Source organism: Lampetra fluviatilis, chromosome 15 (assembly GCF_964198595.1).
Source record: "Lampetra fluviatilis chromosome 15, kcLamFluv1.1, whole genome shotgun sequence".
Lineage (NCBI taxonomy): Eukaryota > Metazoa > Chordata > Hyperoartia > Petromyzontiformes > Petromyzontidae > Lampetra > Lampetra fluviatilis.
Genome location: NC_136289.1, coordinates 9,136,418 through 9,154,308, shown reverse-complemented (window position 1 = coordinate 9,154,308; position 17,891 = coordinate 9,136,418). Strand labels below are relative to the sequence as shown.

Sequence of the window (17,891 nt, the reverse complement as noted above, 5' to 3'; positions counted from 1 at the left end):
TCAGGTAAATAACTCAGATTCGACGGGCACGGGCTGCGTGCCATTTCTGCATATGCCGAGCGTTTGCAGACTTATGAATTTAGCCCCCGTCATTAATATGCCTAATAAAATATTAATCACACAAATGGATTTACATCTGAAGTAATGTTCCAAATTGGCGTAATCAGAGCATAAGGACTGCTTTAATGGCTTAAGAGATATAAAATAGGACGAAACTGTAATTAAACATTAAAATCAACTGGATAAAAATTAAACATTTATTTCGTCATCATTGTCCAACCATATCCGAGCTGACGTAATGGCTAAAGTACAGTGATGTTAATTGGATGTAATGTTTGACTTGGTGCACCAGCCTCGCTAGGGTTAGTTTTAGTGTTGGGATGGTTTTGTGGCAAAAAAAACTCCTCCCAAGGTGCACGTTAATATTTTATCGCATACAATTCGGTCAAAAATGTTCCCATTCGGCTGCTGATGTCTGCTTCCCGTTTTTTCTCCATCCCTTCCAAAAGACTAAATCTGTCATTTAAATCAGAAGCTATTTGTCAGTCGCTTGAACGGTGATTGCCTGCAGTGGCGCTGTCGTGTTTGTTACACTTAAGTAAGATTTAAGATGCCGTGGTTTACATTTTGTATGCACAGAAGTGGTTCTTTCTCTCTCTCTTCCATGACTTCCAGGTGCTGGCGTTGTCTGAAGCGCCTCACTTCGGCAGAGTTTGCTCCCACGGCTCGCAAAACCGTGCCTGCGGTGGGAGGCAGCGATCCCTGGGTATGGGTCGTCTCCTGATTGAAGATGTATCAACGCTTGTCAGGTCGCGCGCTCCACATCAGTCTAAGTCTGAACTTAAAACGGTGGCACGGCTGACGTCAGCGGGCACGTGTGGGCCTCCTTGGCTGGGCCCTTTTGGCTGTCGTGACAGAGGATTGGCTTTGTATTGTCTCTCTTTCTCCCTCCCTCTCTTCCTCTCTCTGGTTGTCCGATGTTTATTTGTCGACCAGGAATTGGCGTTTTATTGTATCTCTCTCTCTCTCTTTCACTCTTTTTATTTATTATTTCTCTCACTCTCCAATGTGTCTTGTTCTTTCGTTGTCGTCCCTCACTTCTTACGTCCCTGAATGCAACGGCCATCCATTCTCCGCGCAAATATTGTCTAATCCTGATGTGTTGTTGCTCAATTCCTCAAGAATGTTCTCCATTCATCTTCTTCATCATCATCCGTGGAAAGTCCACTGCTGGATGAAGGCCTTTCCATCTACCACCTGCACACGAGTTGATTTAATCCCCCCCCCCACCACCACATCCCCCGATAGACGCATTCTCTATTGATTTTGCTAGAATTGTGCTTTTAACATTCTCAAGTTTATGATGCACAATATTCGAGCCCGCAGGCTACGGTGCACACATGGGCACGACGCATTCCCAGCAGTTTTTGAATCATTTTAATATGCGCCTCCCTTCGTGCTGTAGCGTGCAGTAATGTCACGTGACCCAAGTATATCACTTATATTAACTTTCTTTTGCGCTCTCTCTCTCTCTCCCTCGATTAAGTGTTCCCCAATGCTATGAATAGATGGCCATTATAACGACCCATAAATTAGATTCAAGGGCCATTTCGGGGTGGGGCGACTCTGTAAGTGCGGGGGTCTGGGAGGTGAAGACCAAGCCACGAGCCGAGGCAAGTTTTAGTCTTTGTTGATTTTGAGCCATAAAGAACGAGACAAAGTCAAGCAACAATGGAGCAGTGAAAATCTGGCCGTTGCTCCTGAATGTGTTGGCTTAATTTATGCAATACAAATGCACAGTGCAACTTGGAGTTTAGCACATAATGCAACTGCATCTCTACGTACTGAAACGCATTTTGTGGTGGCTTAGAGAGACAGGATGACGTTTTGGCGTTTTCGAGGTAGGGTGCCGCCATTGTTAAAATTATTTCATCCCAGACTTCTAAACCACTGCCAGTGCATTTCTTTGGACTCCATCGCCACATCAACCGAAATGCACCCGCGTCTCCTCGGGAGCGAGGGCAGGGTTGAGCTTGGTTTACACTTGGATGGGTGACCACTGGGGCTTGCCAGGTGCTGTAGGCGTGCGGGCTGCGACGTGTGGCCAGGAGTTGGCAGTGATGAGCGTCATCCCCCCCCTCTCCCCCTCGTATGGGTGGTGGTTTTTCTCTGGGCTCTCGGGTTTCCTCCAACACAGAGCCAAACTCTAATTCATGGAATTGGCCAAACATCATCCCATTGTTGCAGGGAACCTCATGCAACAAGAGTCTTGAGACTCAGCGAGGCTGGCCCTCCATACATAATTTAAAGGCATGATGATGATGACGACGATTATTCATGTTGCTTCAAAATTTCGCAGTGTGAAACCTGGTACCAAAAGCGCACAATGGGTTGACCACTCATCATAACCTCTTTGTGATTGTGTCTAATCACAGAGACATACCTTAGACCACACTATACTGAGAACGATTGTTTAATGGCGGTTAATAAATTGTAATTATTATTATACTGTTTTATAGCCACGTCGTGTCCTGCCATAGCACTGTATTGCACCGCTGCCGTGCAGATTGGCAAAGTGCCGTTTTTAGGTTTGTGTTTTACATGTTTCTCTACATAATTCATTAATTCGCGTGCTTTATTTATAACCAGGTGAGAGCCATTTGAGGGCAAACGTCTCCCTCTCACAAAAGAGCCATCGGTTAAAAAAACGCGTGTAGCATGAACGAGAGAAAATCAAAGCGGTAAAACAATGGGGTGAGAAATACGAAACGATTGGGGCAATCTTGGCATTTTCGGCGCAAGATTCACAATCGATAATTGTAAATCATGACAGGAAAAAAACACCAGATGAAGGCCTCCACACACCTTTTGGCGATGGGATTTGATTGACCATACTTCACTATTTCGGTCACAGCTGGTCGATGAAGGGAAGATCCCGGCTCTGCTCATGGTCAGTTCAGATTTCACTCGCCCACTGATGTTACCCCATGCTGGAAATCAAATTGGCAAAAGATAAATACTTTGACAAATTTATGAAAACTCCAAATGGGGAACACGTGTTTTGAGCACGGTCTGTTGTCCAACGTGCATCATGGCATCTGTGCCACACAGAAGATATAGCTTTAATCGAGTGCTGAATCTAAAGTTAACAACTGGAAATTAAAGCAGCGTTAATACCACACAGCAGAGAGCAATGCCAGGCAATAACCTGCTAGAGGAATAATGAACAGTGAGGTTTTTATTAATGCAACTCGGAGACCCTGAAGCCACATAACACGGGGCCGTGTAATTTGAGTTAATTTCCTTCTCGTACCTCACACGATTACCAGTCGAAGGCAATAAACAGACGGAAGTACGGGGCCCGTGGACACGCTGCAAAGCAACTACCGTTGGATGTAGCTATCTGATGTCTTTTCAGATTGTGGCACGTGCTGTCCGGCACAGTGTCCTTCCTGAAGAAGCTCCCAGCACGTGGGCGAAAACGTCGGACATCATTCCGAACAACGCGTGGTACAAGCTGAACACACATTGGAGGCTTACGCAGCACAGCCTAGATAAATGTTTACGCAGCAGCATTCTTTAAACGTGCTGTAACGGGCAAGGCGGTTGGGAAATTATCGCTTTCCTTGCGACAGTTGTTTCAGTTTTAGTCGCAATCGTGTGCTACGAATAGCAATGAAGAGGAGGAAGGTAAATTGATCATTACAATTACGTGTTCTCATTTCCTAAATATGTTCCAGTTGAGGTTGGAGTCTGAGCCAGTGGACGGTTTCAGGAATCGCCTGGCGAAGATCTGAAATGTTCCTATGATGAACAACAAGATGCAACGCATTTGTTTAATAACGTTGCCTTAAATGGAAATTATACAGTGGGTAACATTTGCGGGCCAAGGGTTATTGACGAATGCGGACTTATTGTCTGCACCTTAATATGGCACTGCCAGCTTTAACGGTCATCTGGGCCATTGGCCGAAATGTCACCTGATATACATTTGTTTTCTTTTAAGGCCACAATGTCATTGACGAATGTGTTGAGTTGTTTAGTTATTTGTGCTTTGTGCACCGCTGCCAACAGTGTCACCAAATAATTTGTTTCATCTTTTTTAAAGAGGTAAAAATCATCTCTCCCATAGTTCCCTTCAAGAAGGAAGCTTCAGTTTCAGTTTAATTTATTAGGATTTACCCTGTGAGCCATTCGGTTCTTGATTTGGGTTCAACCGCAACAAACAATAAAATTACAAGATACACCTAAAATTCATCGTACAGAAATCTGAACATCACATACGTAAACAATAACATCCTACAGAAAAATCACAACCCGTCCATGCTGTGTACAGAAAGTGCAAAAATTCCATTTCCTGCCGACATACTTACCTGCCTACCCACCTACTCACCTACCTACTGAAATACCTGCCTGCCAGCCTGACTACCTGCCTACCTGCATGGCTACCTGCATACCTATCCAACTACATTCTTACTAATTCTGCCTACCTACAGCGTATATGCCTATCTGCCTGCCTACCAACGTACATACCCACCTAATTACATATCTACCTACCTTCCTAAGCACCTACCTGCCTGACTATCTGCATGCCTATCTGCCGACCTGAATGTCTATCTACCTATGTGATCACTATTTGTATTTCTTCAACATAGATACACACTCATCCACCCACACACACTCACCCGTTGGCCACCACACCTCTGATTAGCACGGTCGGTTACATACGGGGCAAAAGAAGTTCAACATACATACATAACATATCAGTTTCATATATTTATACATTTAGCTCCGGGACCGCTGACACGTGCTCGCAGACGGGATTTGAAGGGGGTCAAAAAAGCCCCGTTCAGGGACCACGCATGTTCACCCTACGAGGTTGCGCGCAAAAATGTGCACGCAGTGGAAACGGCATCATCATCATCACCATCTCGTGGAATTGCGCCAATTCCATCTCTCTCTCTCCCTCCCGCACGCGCTCTCTCCCGCTGTCATTCCTCGCGGTGCTGACGTAGCAACTCCAAAAAAACTTTACGTGCGAAAGAAAAGAATACAACAGCAAACGGATATAGGCGCGCGTGTGCGCGAGCATCTGAAGGAATTAACGAAATCTCCGAGGCGAAGGGCACTATGCGGAGCAGCAGTCGCATCCTCCTCCTCCTCCTCCTCCTCCCGCGCTGCCAGAATTCCCAGGTTAATTACACTTTGATGAGTTGATGAGCACGGCCGGCCCCCTTCAGAGTCCCGGGGATGAGCAACGGCTTTAATAGCCACATTGAACCGTCAGCGCAGCCGCCGGGGACCTTGTTATGAGGCCGACCTCGGAGGGTGACCTCAGCGCGTTCAGCCTGGTCGCTAAATCCCTGCGTCCCACGTGCGTGCGCGTGTGCGCGCGTGTGCGTGCGTGTGCGTGTGCGCGCGTGTGCGTGTGCGCGCGTGTGCGTGCGCGTGTGCGCGCGTGTGCGTGTGCGCGCGTGTGCGCGTGTGCGTGTGCGCGCGTATGTACGTGCGTGCGTGCGTGCGTGCGAGCGATCCACAGAGCTGGCCTCCTTTTGTTGCGAGTGAGCCCGGTTGTGGATTTTTTTTTCCTCCTAATGTCGCCCCTCCTGTGTGTGCGTGCGTTACGTCAATGGCGCACTCCGGCAGACGCGTCCGTGGCCGTCCGCATAGCCGAAGTGCGCTGCTGGGGTTTGACCTTAATTGCTGCCTGATCGTGCCTGAAATTTAAAGATGTAGATGTTAGGAAATGTGTTTCGGTGAAAACCCAGTGGATACAGCCGTGTCAGGCTGCACGAGTCAAGACGGGCCCCTGCAGCAGCTAAAGTGTGTTTCGCAGGGCCTCTCAATATTGAAGGCGAGATCCCATAGGAGCCCAACTTTTTTGTTTTAAGGACAATGTACCACACGGATGTCTTCACAAAGTCTACGGTGTATATGAAAGCTTGCGTGCGTACTCACGTGTGTCTACGTTTGTTCAGTTCCTTCATCCCGCCTAGGGATTACACTCATCGGTGACCTCTCACATGGTCTTAAATATGCATTGAAATTTATAAGCGCAATCAATCACTCAATAGCTTTATTCAAATCCGCGTGAGAGCCCATTGAGACTAAACGTCTAATTTTTTAAGGTAGACCTGGATCTTGAAAGAAAATCCAGTAAAGATCAAAATAAAATATTAACCAATAATGAAACTTACCTTAAATTAGAACTCATTATCATCATCAACAGCAGCCGTAATGAATAAATGGATGAAGGCCTCTCCAAGCCTTCACCATCTCTCACGCTCCTGCAATGCAACATCCAACAAACCCCTGCGCACGAGCAGATTTCATTGATCCAACTCCACGACCCATGAAGAAAGTACCAAAGTACACACAGTTTGAGTCGGACAAAATTATTCACAGCAGTAGGAGATAGTTTGCGTAATATGAAGCCAATTTAAAAAAATGGGCATCAAGTTTAAAATAGAACCAAAGATTTCAGTAAAATACGTTGAACATTTTCAATTAGGTATGAGCATTGGCTCAAAAGCATTTACTTTTGTCCTAGCAATGAGTCAAATAGTCAATTGAAATCTGACTGGGAAGCATTTTTTTTTTTACATATGACAGATGTAATATCGTTACGTGGACGAGAAGCATCATGGTAGACGTGGTTGTTGTCAGACTCTAACTTCCCACTTCTGGGCAAAGGTCTCCACCAGTTTCCTCCTTTCCTCGGTTGCTCCCGTCCCAGCCGTGACCTCTGAACTCTGCAATGCCGTCTCGCTGCTGCTGCTGCTGCCGCAGTCTCTTCCGCTGTCTCTCCTCCGCTTCTCTTCCCCTCTCTGGGTCCCCACTCCGTCGTGAGCTTCGTATCTCATCCTTCTCATCAGTTGTTCTCGCGACGCGTCCTATCACTTTTCCACTTGCTCTGACACCAGCATCAGTGGCCCTATTCTCTTCCTTATTTCTTCAGTGCTTAAACTGTCCCTTGAATTTACTCTTAGCCTACTTTCTTTCATCAAGGCTACAAAGATACAAGTTGGCATGGAAGAAGAAATAACCTTAAAATGCTCTTGATGTGCGACGTTGGAGATTTTAAACACGTCTAAAGTTGCAGTGGTTGTTAAGTCAGTGAGGTACAATGTGTTCTTGCAGGTGACTTATTGATAATGAATAAACAATTTTCAGCAATCTTGTTGAAACCATGGCAGCTGCAGCCCACTTTCTTAAATGCCCCCCTAATTAAGTGTTATTTACTGCCATTAATGAAGCAAGAGATTGGCACAAACTGTGGTCCACTCTTTGCAAGTTCAGCTCCTTCATTAAGACGGCGAACGTCGGAGTGGAGGGTTTTTTTCCGGGCGTGGAATGGCTTTGCTCAATATTCTAATAGAAATGCGTAACCGAGTTTCAGAGATTCTGCGCGATAAAAACAAAGGCTGACGTGGGCAATTTTTTACCTAAGGGATTCACTCCATATAGTTCGCACATTGTTGTCAATTTGTTATATCACAGTCACCCACTTTTTTCCATGCACTTCTGTAGCTACAACGAAATACAATCTCGATTTAAAGTGCATCTATATGTGACCGCATCTCGAGACGCTCTGCAGGAACGGTGAGCATATTAATTTGATAGAGACGGGACAGGGAGATGAGAATGGAGTTCCAGACAATGGGAGCAGCAGAGGAGCATGAGCGACCTCCCGCTATGCAAAGGTTGACTGGGATTTGTTTGTTACAAAAAGCCTTGGTTGCTGAAGCGAGAGTGAGTTGCACGGGAGTAGAGTGAGATGAGTGGGGAGAGGTAAGAGAATGTGCATGAAGGCGAGTCGAGTGAGATGAGAGAAGAGTGGTAGCCCAGGGGGCGAGTCCAGAGAGTAAGTTTCATGACTTCCCCATCAATTAAAGAGAAACCACTCAATTCTTGAGATACTTTTCAGGGACCAGCCCGATAGAGATGTCAACGGCTCCTTTGACGCAAAGAGTATTTGCTTTATATTTCACAAACGCCAACGTAATAGTTCCCCATTGACGTTTGCGAGATGCGCATTTAATTCACATGGTCCAGTTAGATGCGATTGCAGGGGGAGCGGTGGTGCAGTGGGTAGCACCTTGTGCTGTGAACCACGGCGAGCTGAGTTCGACTCGCGGCCCCGGCTAACATCAACGGGGAGCGATACCAGAGCTTGCTCCGAGCACCACCCTTCGTCAAGCCACGCTGACCAGCACGGTTGAAGTGTGGTCACGCAATCCTTGTGACCGACGCGGCGTGCGGAGGCCTTTTTCCAGCGACGGAGTTCACGTTGCCGAAGGCTCCAATCTTTTGACTCGAGCTTGCATTGTACTCGAGGCACAATGTGTTTGTACGTAACCTTGCCACGACGGCCGCTTTGATCCACATTGATTTCGGATCCATCTGGCGTTCTCCCGCTCACGCACCGTTGTGTAAGCGCGCCCGGCGCGTCATTACACGAAGCCGGGGGACATTAGCCGGTTTTAAATAGCCCCACCCCCACTCCTCCTACACAGTTTTTTGTTTTTAACGGAGCAGAAGCTCGCGAGGCCGCGTTGACAAATCGCTGGGACTGCGGAGTCCATTTAGGCAACACATCACGCAATCCTGGCCCTGCCTCTCGGACTGCGTGATGTGTTTATTTTCGTCACTTGTTTATGGGCTTTTCCTGTGGCAAGCGGTGCTCTGGGAGGCTCGTACCAGCAGCACTCGATGGCACGCCACGGCAGCGTGTCTCTCCGCGCGGACGTCTCATTGCATCTATCATCGCGCACGGGCTCCGCGTCCCGGCGACCGGGCTTGCCTGTCTCGTCCCCCTCTCGTCGTGACATTTTTATGGTAAATTAGCGCGCAATAAAGTGCGCTGTCGGGTCTGCAGGACAGGCTCCGCCCTGGACGTCAGCTAACTCAAAATATCGGGATGGAGAGAGACTGCGTGGCCGTGGCCCCTCGACTAAATGAAACTTGAGTTACCGTGACAAGGACGAAAAGCAGATATTTCACTATAATTGCTCCGAGAAGATGTGTAACGGGAGGCTTCCTCTCCCCCCCCTTTTCTTCCAAGCGTTCAGCCGGGCTCCCACGGCTAAAGGCATTACAGCGGCTCATTGTAATAAATAATGCAAGCACGACGGCCCTACAATGACTAATAAAATAGCATTAGACTTTATTCGGGGTAATGTATTGGTATAATTTTATTCTGCCGTAATAGCCCGGCCTCTGGTGCCCATTTAGTTTGCGCTGTAGTGGCGGGGATTTGAAAGTGTCAGTACCGGAGTAATGGTGAGATAGGTTAATGTGAATAAATGTGTGAACGCCTAATTGCCTGCGAATTTTTTTTATATATATATAAAATGCCATGCGGTTTTGAATAATGCAAAACGCTTTTTTTGTGTACCCGCTCTGCTCTTCACTCAATAAAGTTCGCGGAGAGCCGGAGATTTCAGAACAAAGGACGACGCAGTTGTGCTTACCCCCCCCCACCCCCTCCTGCATAGGCGGTGACGAGATGGGGGCGAGGCGCGTGGCGAGCCATGCATAGCGACGCGTGTGGCTTCAAGTCTACACATGGGCCGTATTTCTTAAAAGTGACACCTTGGGCATTGTGTGTCAGCGAGCACTCAATGTTCACCCGAATGCGCGAACGGCAGAAGTTAACATTAGAAAAAGAAAACACAAACCCCGATTGCTGCACCACCATTTTATAACATCCGTTTGCGATGTTAAAATCTAAATACATTAAGATGCAGAAGCCTGTGAAATCTGACGTTTGTTGAATCAAGCAATGCGAACAACACGCAGTTATATTTCTAAAAAACTTTTGTTGTTTTTACCAGGTCAGGCCCGATGACCTACGTGGCTCTTTAGTCAGGAGCGACCTGCCCACAAATGACAGCTCAACGAAGCGGCTTATCGCGTGGAAATATAGGACAGCCAAACACTGTAAACGCGTGACGTTGATTCTAAATGTGGAGGAGAAAACCCGGAGGACCCAGAGAAAAATCCGCACGACCACAGGGAGAACATGCGAACGCCAAATATACATGCTTATAAGAGGGCAGCCTTGCTCTATCCATTGCTGGATGAAAACCTCCCCAAGCCATCGCCAATCCACCCAGCATCTACACACGAGTTGATTTCATCGCTTCACCGCAATGGTGGACCTCCCACTTAATCTCATTCACCCCTTTGTCTGCCACTCTGTTGTTAGTTTTGACCAGCAAGCCATCATCCCTTGTAGTGATATGTCCAGACACTCACTAATCCATGCACTTCCTCTTGCTGTCTCTGGGTGTAATTCCAAGCAGTGCGTCTTTGTATCCTGGCAGCAGCTTTTTGCTGGCCATCAAACAAAGCAGGTCACTGCATCACCCGCTTTCAGGTGCGCTTCTGCGGCCGTCTGTAAACGCTCTTCCGATATTAGGAAGCAACTGGCGCTATGCACTTTACATCTAGGTTGAAAACTATTTTTTTTACAACTGCTTTTTGTATTTAGTTTGTTGTCCTTGATTACCACAGTTGGCCATGTGCTGTGCGAAAGAAGGTCAATGTACAAATACACAAGATCAATATACATGGGCTCTTCGCAGCTGCTGCTTATTTTTTTTGGTCAATGTCCACGTTTGTGATTCACGTCACACAGTGGATATTGTGCACCGATTTTACAACTTTCTTCTTCGTACACGTTTGGTGTCTTGTTTTCCTTCGTCAAATTCATTTTTCCAAAAGGACTCCAACCTGCTCACCTTCACCTATATATTTCATCAGCTTCATCCTAGATCTGCCGAAGCTATACACACACTATTATTCAACGACACCAATCACCCTGGTCACGCGTCTTCTGCAGGGTTTTTTCCAGTTGTCACCTGGAACAGTTGTTTTGTTGAGCGAACTCGGAGTTACGTGACTCTTACTTTGCTCAAATTAGCCTTGCATCCTTCATCAACTTCTTACGTTTCCTTCGTGATTTATTTTTGGGGTCAGATTGTGAAAGTAAAACGAGTCTCGTAGAGCCCTCCTCCACCCGACACGACTGTTTACGTGACAAACTTTACTAATTGACTGTGTCGAGTGGTGACGGGTTAAACGACACATTTATATATTTATGCGATCTAACCTACAAAAACCTGTATTATGGATGATATTGTTCCCGAAAGCCTACGTGTTAAACTTATAAATTACGAATCGTGATAACGATTTGCCAGCGCGTTAAATCCCTACGCGTCAAGCTGCAACCGCCCGTGTGTCGCAAACACTGACATTCTTTTTTACTCCAATTCACGGGCAAGACGAAAAACAACGGTGGCGCTTTTAAACGCGCGATTTAAGCAGAACTTTTTTTCCACAAAGCCTCTGATCCGGGCGTTTTCAAAGTGTCCCATCAGGTGGGATTTTGTTGGTGATGGCGTATTTATATTTTATACACGCGTTTTTGTACATTTTTATTAGAGATTAAAATGTAGTGTTTCTTGGGAAACGGTGTGTTTTACCACTGCCGCATTTTCTGACTGATATTTTAAAAAAATACATTTAATATTTGAAATTCAATAATTTCTTACCTTTTTTTACATTTATTCATTCATATTGTATTGTATATATGTTTTCTCTATTATGTCTGCCACGGAAACGGCGTGGGCTTTTTGTTATTGATGAAACCCGACTAAAGAGCTCCTTAGCTCACAGGGTTCTTCAAAATCAACCGAACTGGAACCTGAACAATGAGCATTCAGATTGTGCTAACGCTCTCCCGATCTCCGAGCCACTCCATCTCGCACATACGCCCCCCCCCCCCCCCCCGATGCGTCTGTCCATCAGCGGGCAGAGCTCGCATGCGGCTCGGGGAAATGTACCGGGCCAGGAAGGTGGTGGGTCCTCTCCGGGCTGCCGTGAAAAAGTACAGAATAAAAAAAAGTGTTCTTTATAGTTTCGCTTGCGAACGCCACACTGCTTCGTTTTTATTTCCTGAGGCAACGCAGGTATGGGTTCAATTTCCAGGCAAAAGCTTTGCAGAAATAATGGATTCACCGTGCCACGCGGCTTTTATTTATTTTGCAGGTCGACCATTGTGTTACCGTTATTGTTGCACTCATTTAAACGCCGCCACCGACCACTGCAAGCCAATACATGGGCCCTCTCGCGAATTCTTCCATTGCACTGCTCCCGCATTGGAATTCCCTCCCACCGTCTTATTTTCCCAGGCTCTTATTATCTCGCTCAATTCAAGAATCTTAACTTTGAATCGATGACGCCTTCAACCGTGCTGTTTGTTTCTGGCCGTTTGCTCAATAACAGTGATGGTATCTTTTTTTTTTGGCACAAAGCCCTTAATTGCATTTCAGGATTTGAGAATAAAAAGCGTTTTTAAACACCGACGAAACAAAAGCTACCACTGCCCCCATTAACATCGCGGTGAATTAATTAAAGAAATGAATTATAGAAATTAATTCACTGTTGCGAAGTGGCCGCAAGACAACGGCTGCGCTCGTGAGAGGCGCGCGCGCGCGCCTGTCTCTGCCAGCATCCATTTCTCGTACGTCGCGAATTTGCCCTGCGACCCAACGAAAAATCCATACCGCTGCCTTAAACAATACCAAATCATCCCGTTGCGTGTCTCCGTTTGTCGTCGCGGATACGCCGGGCCTTTAAGAACGTAGGCCGCTGTTGATGGGCGGCGGCGACTGCGGCGGATTTTTTTTATTTTTTTGTGGCTCGATCGGCCGCGATCGGGAATGGGGTTTCTTAATCCCCATCCCTCGACTCCCCCTGCGAGCGCTCCACACGCCCCCGCTGCCACCGCGGTGCGTACACCTTTTGTGTGTGTGTGTGGACTCGGCCCCGTGTTTCTCCCAGGGTCACAGGCTTTATATTGTTTTCCATCCGTCTCCCCGACACAAATTGGAAATTCTGCACCCTTAACAAATGAGGTGGCGAATCAGAAGTTATTAGGCCATATTTTTTACGTGCCGGCTTGGCTGGGCGCTCTTTGCTGACCCGTCGCTCCCCGCTGAATCGCCGGTGTTTACAGCTGATGCGATTTGGCGATATGAGAGCAGACATAATCGCCACCACCCGTAAACCTTTCCTTATGCGAAATTCCCGGTGAAGGCGAAGTGGTGGCTGGGTGGGTGGGGTGGGGGAGCGAGAAAAGAGCGACGCAGCCAATTTGATTTAAAAAAACATGTACATTTACTTACCATTGTGGAACAGCATATTTCCACCGTTTTATTTATTTGCTGATTTATTTTGTTGTTGTTGTTGTTGTTGTCTTGGTGTTTGTGTGTGTGTTCATTGAATATATTATATAAAATGTTGCCTGACACTTCTTTAAAATAATTTAGAAGAGAGTAATAGCTTATGCTCTATCGCTGTCGAGAGTAAAGAGGCACATTTGTTTGAATTTCCATCCTGACGCTGCATACACATCTATGCACATGCACATATACACATCCGCACGCCACCAAATATTTGACTGCACGTATAGTAAATGAAAACGCAATCATGAATATCAGCCCTTTGTCAAATCCACTGCTGGATGAAGGCCTCGCCCACCTTGTGTCGGCCATTTGGATTGTTTCGCCATACTTCACCGCGCTGGTCAAGTGTGTGTTAGCGAAGGAGGTGCCCAGTACCACTTCAGATATCACTCACCACACTCAAGTTAGCCACGGACGGGAGTGAAACTCACAGCGGTAGCTGGGGGCGCAAACTATTGCATCACCACTCACTCCCCCTGCCCCCCACATACAAGACAAAGACCGCCCCCCCCCCCCCCATAGCCTGAACAGACGTTTGGGGGGCAAGGTGCTGTTCGCGAGTCACGCCGATGAAGGCCGTCACGGCACACGAGGGGGTGGGTGGCCAGCAACCACGCCCGTCCGCCTTTGTCTCCCTCGTGGCGATGTTTGCACGCCGCACCAGGTACTCAGTTGAGGCTGAGTCGACCTAGGGGACGCGCAGGATCGATTCAGGTAATCGTCACCGGTGTTGGCCGTGAACGGGAATCGAACTCGGGCAGCCGGGTGCATTACGCAGCGCGCAAACCGCTGCACTCTACCCCCCCCCCCACATGCACACAGACACAAATGTTCAATATCAATATCCAGGTAAGAACCCACAGAGATACACGTACCTGTGTGTGAGTGAGAAATAAAGTGTCACAGCATGTAAATAAGATATTGGGGGGGGGGGGACGGGGGCGAGGTTGGATGCATGCGTGAACGGAACAACAAATGATCCATTGCGTCCTCCGGAGGGAATTGTATCACTCCTCGTAAGAAAGTAAACAAACATGCGTTCCCCCTGTACTTACGCGTCGAGCTTCTTATGAGAGAATTGGTTTGGAGGGTGAGTGGGGTGGGTGGGGAGGTGCGGAAACACAAACGCATTCTCACGCATGTGCGGTAACGACGAATAATTATCCGTAGCCCCGAGGTTCCGGTCTCGGGGCCGCGGGCTGCTGCTTGGGCCGGGTGTTCACGTGGAGGCGCCGTCGCGTTTGTCGATGCGCTTGCTCCACTCGTGGAGCAAGCGACGGACTCTTCGCCCTTGACTGCTGCGGCCTTGCACCCCATTGGTTCTCGATCGTAATGAGAGAAAAAAATGTATAGTCTTAATAAATACCATAGGTGGTTTTATGAGACAAATTAGTTGTGCTTACGTGGGCATTGTGCTTAATTTGTGTTTCGATGATGTTCCTTTAAAAAAAAATATGGCCATGTTTCTCACCCCGAAAGGTTAAGAACCCCTGCCGTAGAGAACACCCCCCCCCCCTCCACTGTGCCACATTTGTCAGTATTCCGTGAAAAGTTTTGCCAAATTACGGATCTGGCTATCCGCCGTGGATCGTCACCGTTCCACGCTTGCCAATCTTGTCTGATCAAGCACAAATGTCTTTGTTCTACACGCTGCACTTGCCCGATGATTGCGAAACGTATACCAAGCGACGCAGCGGATCACTGATGCTATCTTAACATAGAGCACGTGTACGTGTGCAGGTGTGTGTGTACGTCGGCACAGTAGCGAGCACATGAGGTGCATCTGGCAGTCATGTCAGTCGGTTAACCCGTGACACCTGGATCTGTACCGTGAACTGACAGCGAGCCTTCGACACTTCACGCGGCCTCAAAGTGCACCTAGCATGGCACAAGCGCTGTGGTGACAGCACTGTCACTTAATGGCAAATGGCAGCTTTTGTTGTGTACACGTATGCCCCACGTAACGTAAAGACCGTGTGTGTGTGTTAACAAGGTGGAGAAAATCAGGGGTGCACACAGGAAGTGAATTTGCAATCATCTCAATCAGTTAACCTCTACCACATCTTGCCAGCGAGCCTTAAACACTTCGCGCGGCCTCAAAGTTGACACGTAGCCTGGCACAAGCACTGTGCACGGTGACCTCACCGCCACTGAGTAGCGAATGTCAACTCTTGTTGTCCCAAATAACGTAGTCGTAGACAACACTCATTCAAACTGAGATGCCTTGTGCGTGCGTGTGCATCCCACTTGATGTGAAGCTTAGAGTGCTGATTCAAATGAAGATCCCATGTTTGCGTGCATGCTTGTACTATGTGTGTACCACGTGATGTAGAGAGTCTTCATTCAAATTATCTCAATATATTAAATGACATAATTCAAATTAATTAACGAGACCTTGTGTGCTTGTGTGTATGCTTTTGTGTGTGTGCAGTAGTGTGGGGAGTGGTGGTGTAGCAGATAGCGCGTTGCGCTACGAACCTGGCGACCCGGATTCGATTCCCGTCAACGGCCAACACCAGTGACGATTATCTGAACCGGTCGTGAGCCTCTTCCAGGTCGACTCAGCATCAAATTAATACCTGGTGCGGTGTGTAAACATCGCTACTAGGTAGATAACGGCGGCCAGCCGTGGTGTAGCCTCTTCCCGCCCCCTCGTGTGCCGTGCCGACCTTCATAGGTGCTCGCTAACAGCACTTGCCCCACCAGTCTTCTCAGGCTCAACCGAGGGAATTGTTGTTTTGCGTGCGAGTGCCTAATTAATTTTAACCCTTCACGCGAGACATATTTAGCGTTCATCAGGTTCGTGCGGCGTGTACCAACTTAATCTCTTAAGATTATTCGAAAGGAGGTCAAAATGGCCTACTCAGAAAGATGCACGTTACCCAAGGTGGCTTGCAGGAGACAGGGCGGGTTTGGTAACGCGGTGCTGGAATTCGGTGGCTTTTGACCCCAATAGCCACCGCTTCAATCGCGACACAAACGTGAGCTTTTGAACGTCCAAGACGCGGTCGGCTCTGGCGAGTGAGATCATTCCCTGAGAGAGAGAGAGAGAAAGAAAGAAAAATTGGGTTTCGGGGCCAAATTTCTCTTTTACTTTAATTGTTTTTTCTGGGGCATACATTTTTTTTTTTGTGGCAAAAAAAAAATGTAGCATTCCCTTGTTGAGGCTCTAGGTTTTCCACATTTGATTTCGGAGGGAGCACCTTCAGCGAAAAACGCATTACTGTAATTGCGTGTTCAGGTGTAAGGGGAGAGTGTTCCGCAGTGGAGTTCTTCCAGGTTCATTGTTCGGCATTTCAATGAGAGCTCCGGTTCCCGGCTTTTCCGAGATCCGTGCCTCCTCTTCCTGCTCCCCCGATTAGTTTCTGCAGCGTTGTGCGGCGGTCGTTTCAGTTTCTTCTGTCTGCCACACGGGGAATGCATTTTAATGATGCGGCAATGGCTTGTTTGGATGCATGTCGTAAAAAATACTTGTGTTTTTGCTAAGTTGTGTGTGTGTGTGTCGTTGTGTGTGGGGGGAGCGGTAGTCTAGCGGTTAGCGCGCTGCGCTACGAGCCCCGTGACCCGTGTTCGATTCCCTACTCACGACCAACACCACAGTGACGAGTATCTGAACCGGTCCTGCGCCTCCCCTGGGTCGACTCAGCCTCAAATGACTGCCTGGTGCGGTGTGTGACAACATCGCCACTCAGGAGACAAAGGCGGTCGGGCGTGGTGCTGGCCACCCACCCCCTCGTGTGCCGTGCCGGCTTTCATAGGGGCTCGCTAACAGCACTTGCCCCAACGGTCTGTTCTGGATATACGGGGAATCTGTGTGTGTGTGGTGTGTACAGTAGTTGTGGCTGTGAGTGTTTGTGTCAGTCAACTCAGTCAGTTAACCCATTACATCTGTTTCCCATGACCTGCCAGCGAGCCTTCAACACTTCACGTGGCCTCAACGTGCACATAGCCTGGCACAAGCGCCGTGGTGACGTCACCACCACTTCGTGGCGAATGGCGGTTTTTGTGTGTCTTTGGTTGTGTATGTGGCTGTGTGGTTGTGCATGTGCGATTGAGTGCACGTTTGTATGTAAACTTGAGTATGTTTGCATTTGCTTTACTTTGTACTTGTGTGTCTGTGTGTAACTACATATAGGCAAACGAAGTGCAGTGCTTAATACACTGTGCTATGAACTGGCTGACTTGGAATCGGTGAACCTGTTGTGGGCCTTCCCCGGGTTGACTTAGTCTTAAATATGCACTTTGTGCAGTGTGTAAACAGCCCTGGTGACACAAATAATACCCATTGTGATCATCGTTACAATACCCCTGTATGCATTGCTCAGTATAACCCTATATGGCTGTAGATGGAGTACCTATTTGTTTCAACAACATATAAGTCAACGTGCGCATAACGTTGCATTTCACATATGACTGAGTTTTTATTCCCTTCAAATGTTTCCTGTGGACTAATAAAAAAAAATTGGGTGAGTGGTGATATCGTTGGTTAGGGTTTAGGCCAATACACTCCGAAAACCCGCGATCCGAGTTTGATTCTCAGCCACAGTTAGCATCAGTGGCGAGGAATATCTAAACCCGTCCTAGGCCCTAACCCACTCCCTTCTACTAACCCACACTGACCAGCGTGGTGATGTATGG

The 17,891-nt window shown here is 47.7% G+C and overlaps 1 protein-coding gene across 1 annotated transcript in view; it reads left to right on the top strand.

Moving 5' to 3' along the window:
• The first annotated feature begins 598 nt into the window (after positions 1-598).
• The window catches only part of FGB (fibrinogen beta chain), a 100,232-nt gene continuing 82,939 nt past the window's right edge, over positions 599-17,891 (top strand). Inside the window, exon 1 of the mRNA XM_078863153.1 lies at positions 599-766. The gene's annotated coding sequence lies outside the window, so the exon portion shown is untranslated. The remainder of the gene's footprint in view (positions 767-17,891) is intronic.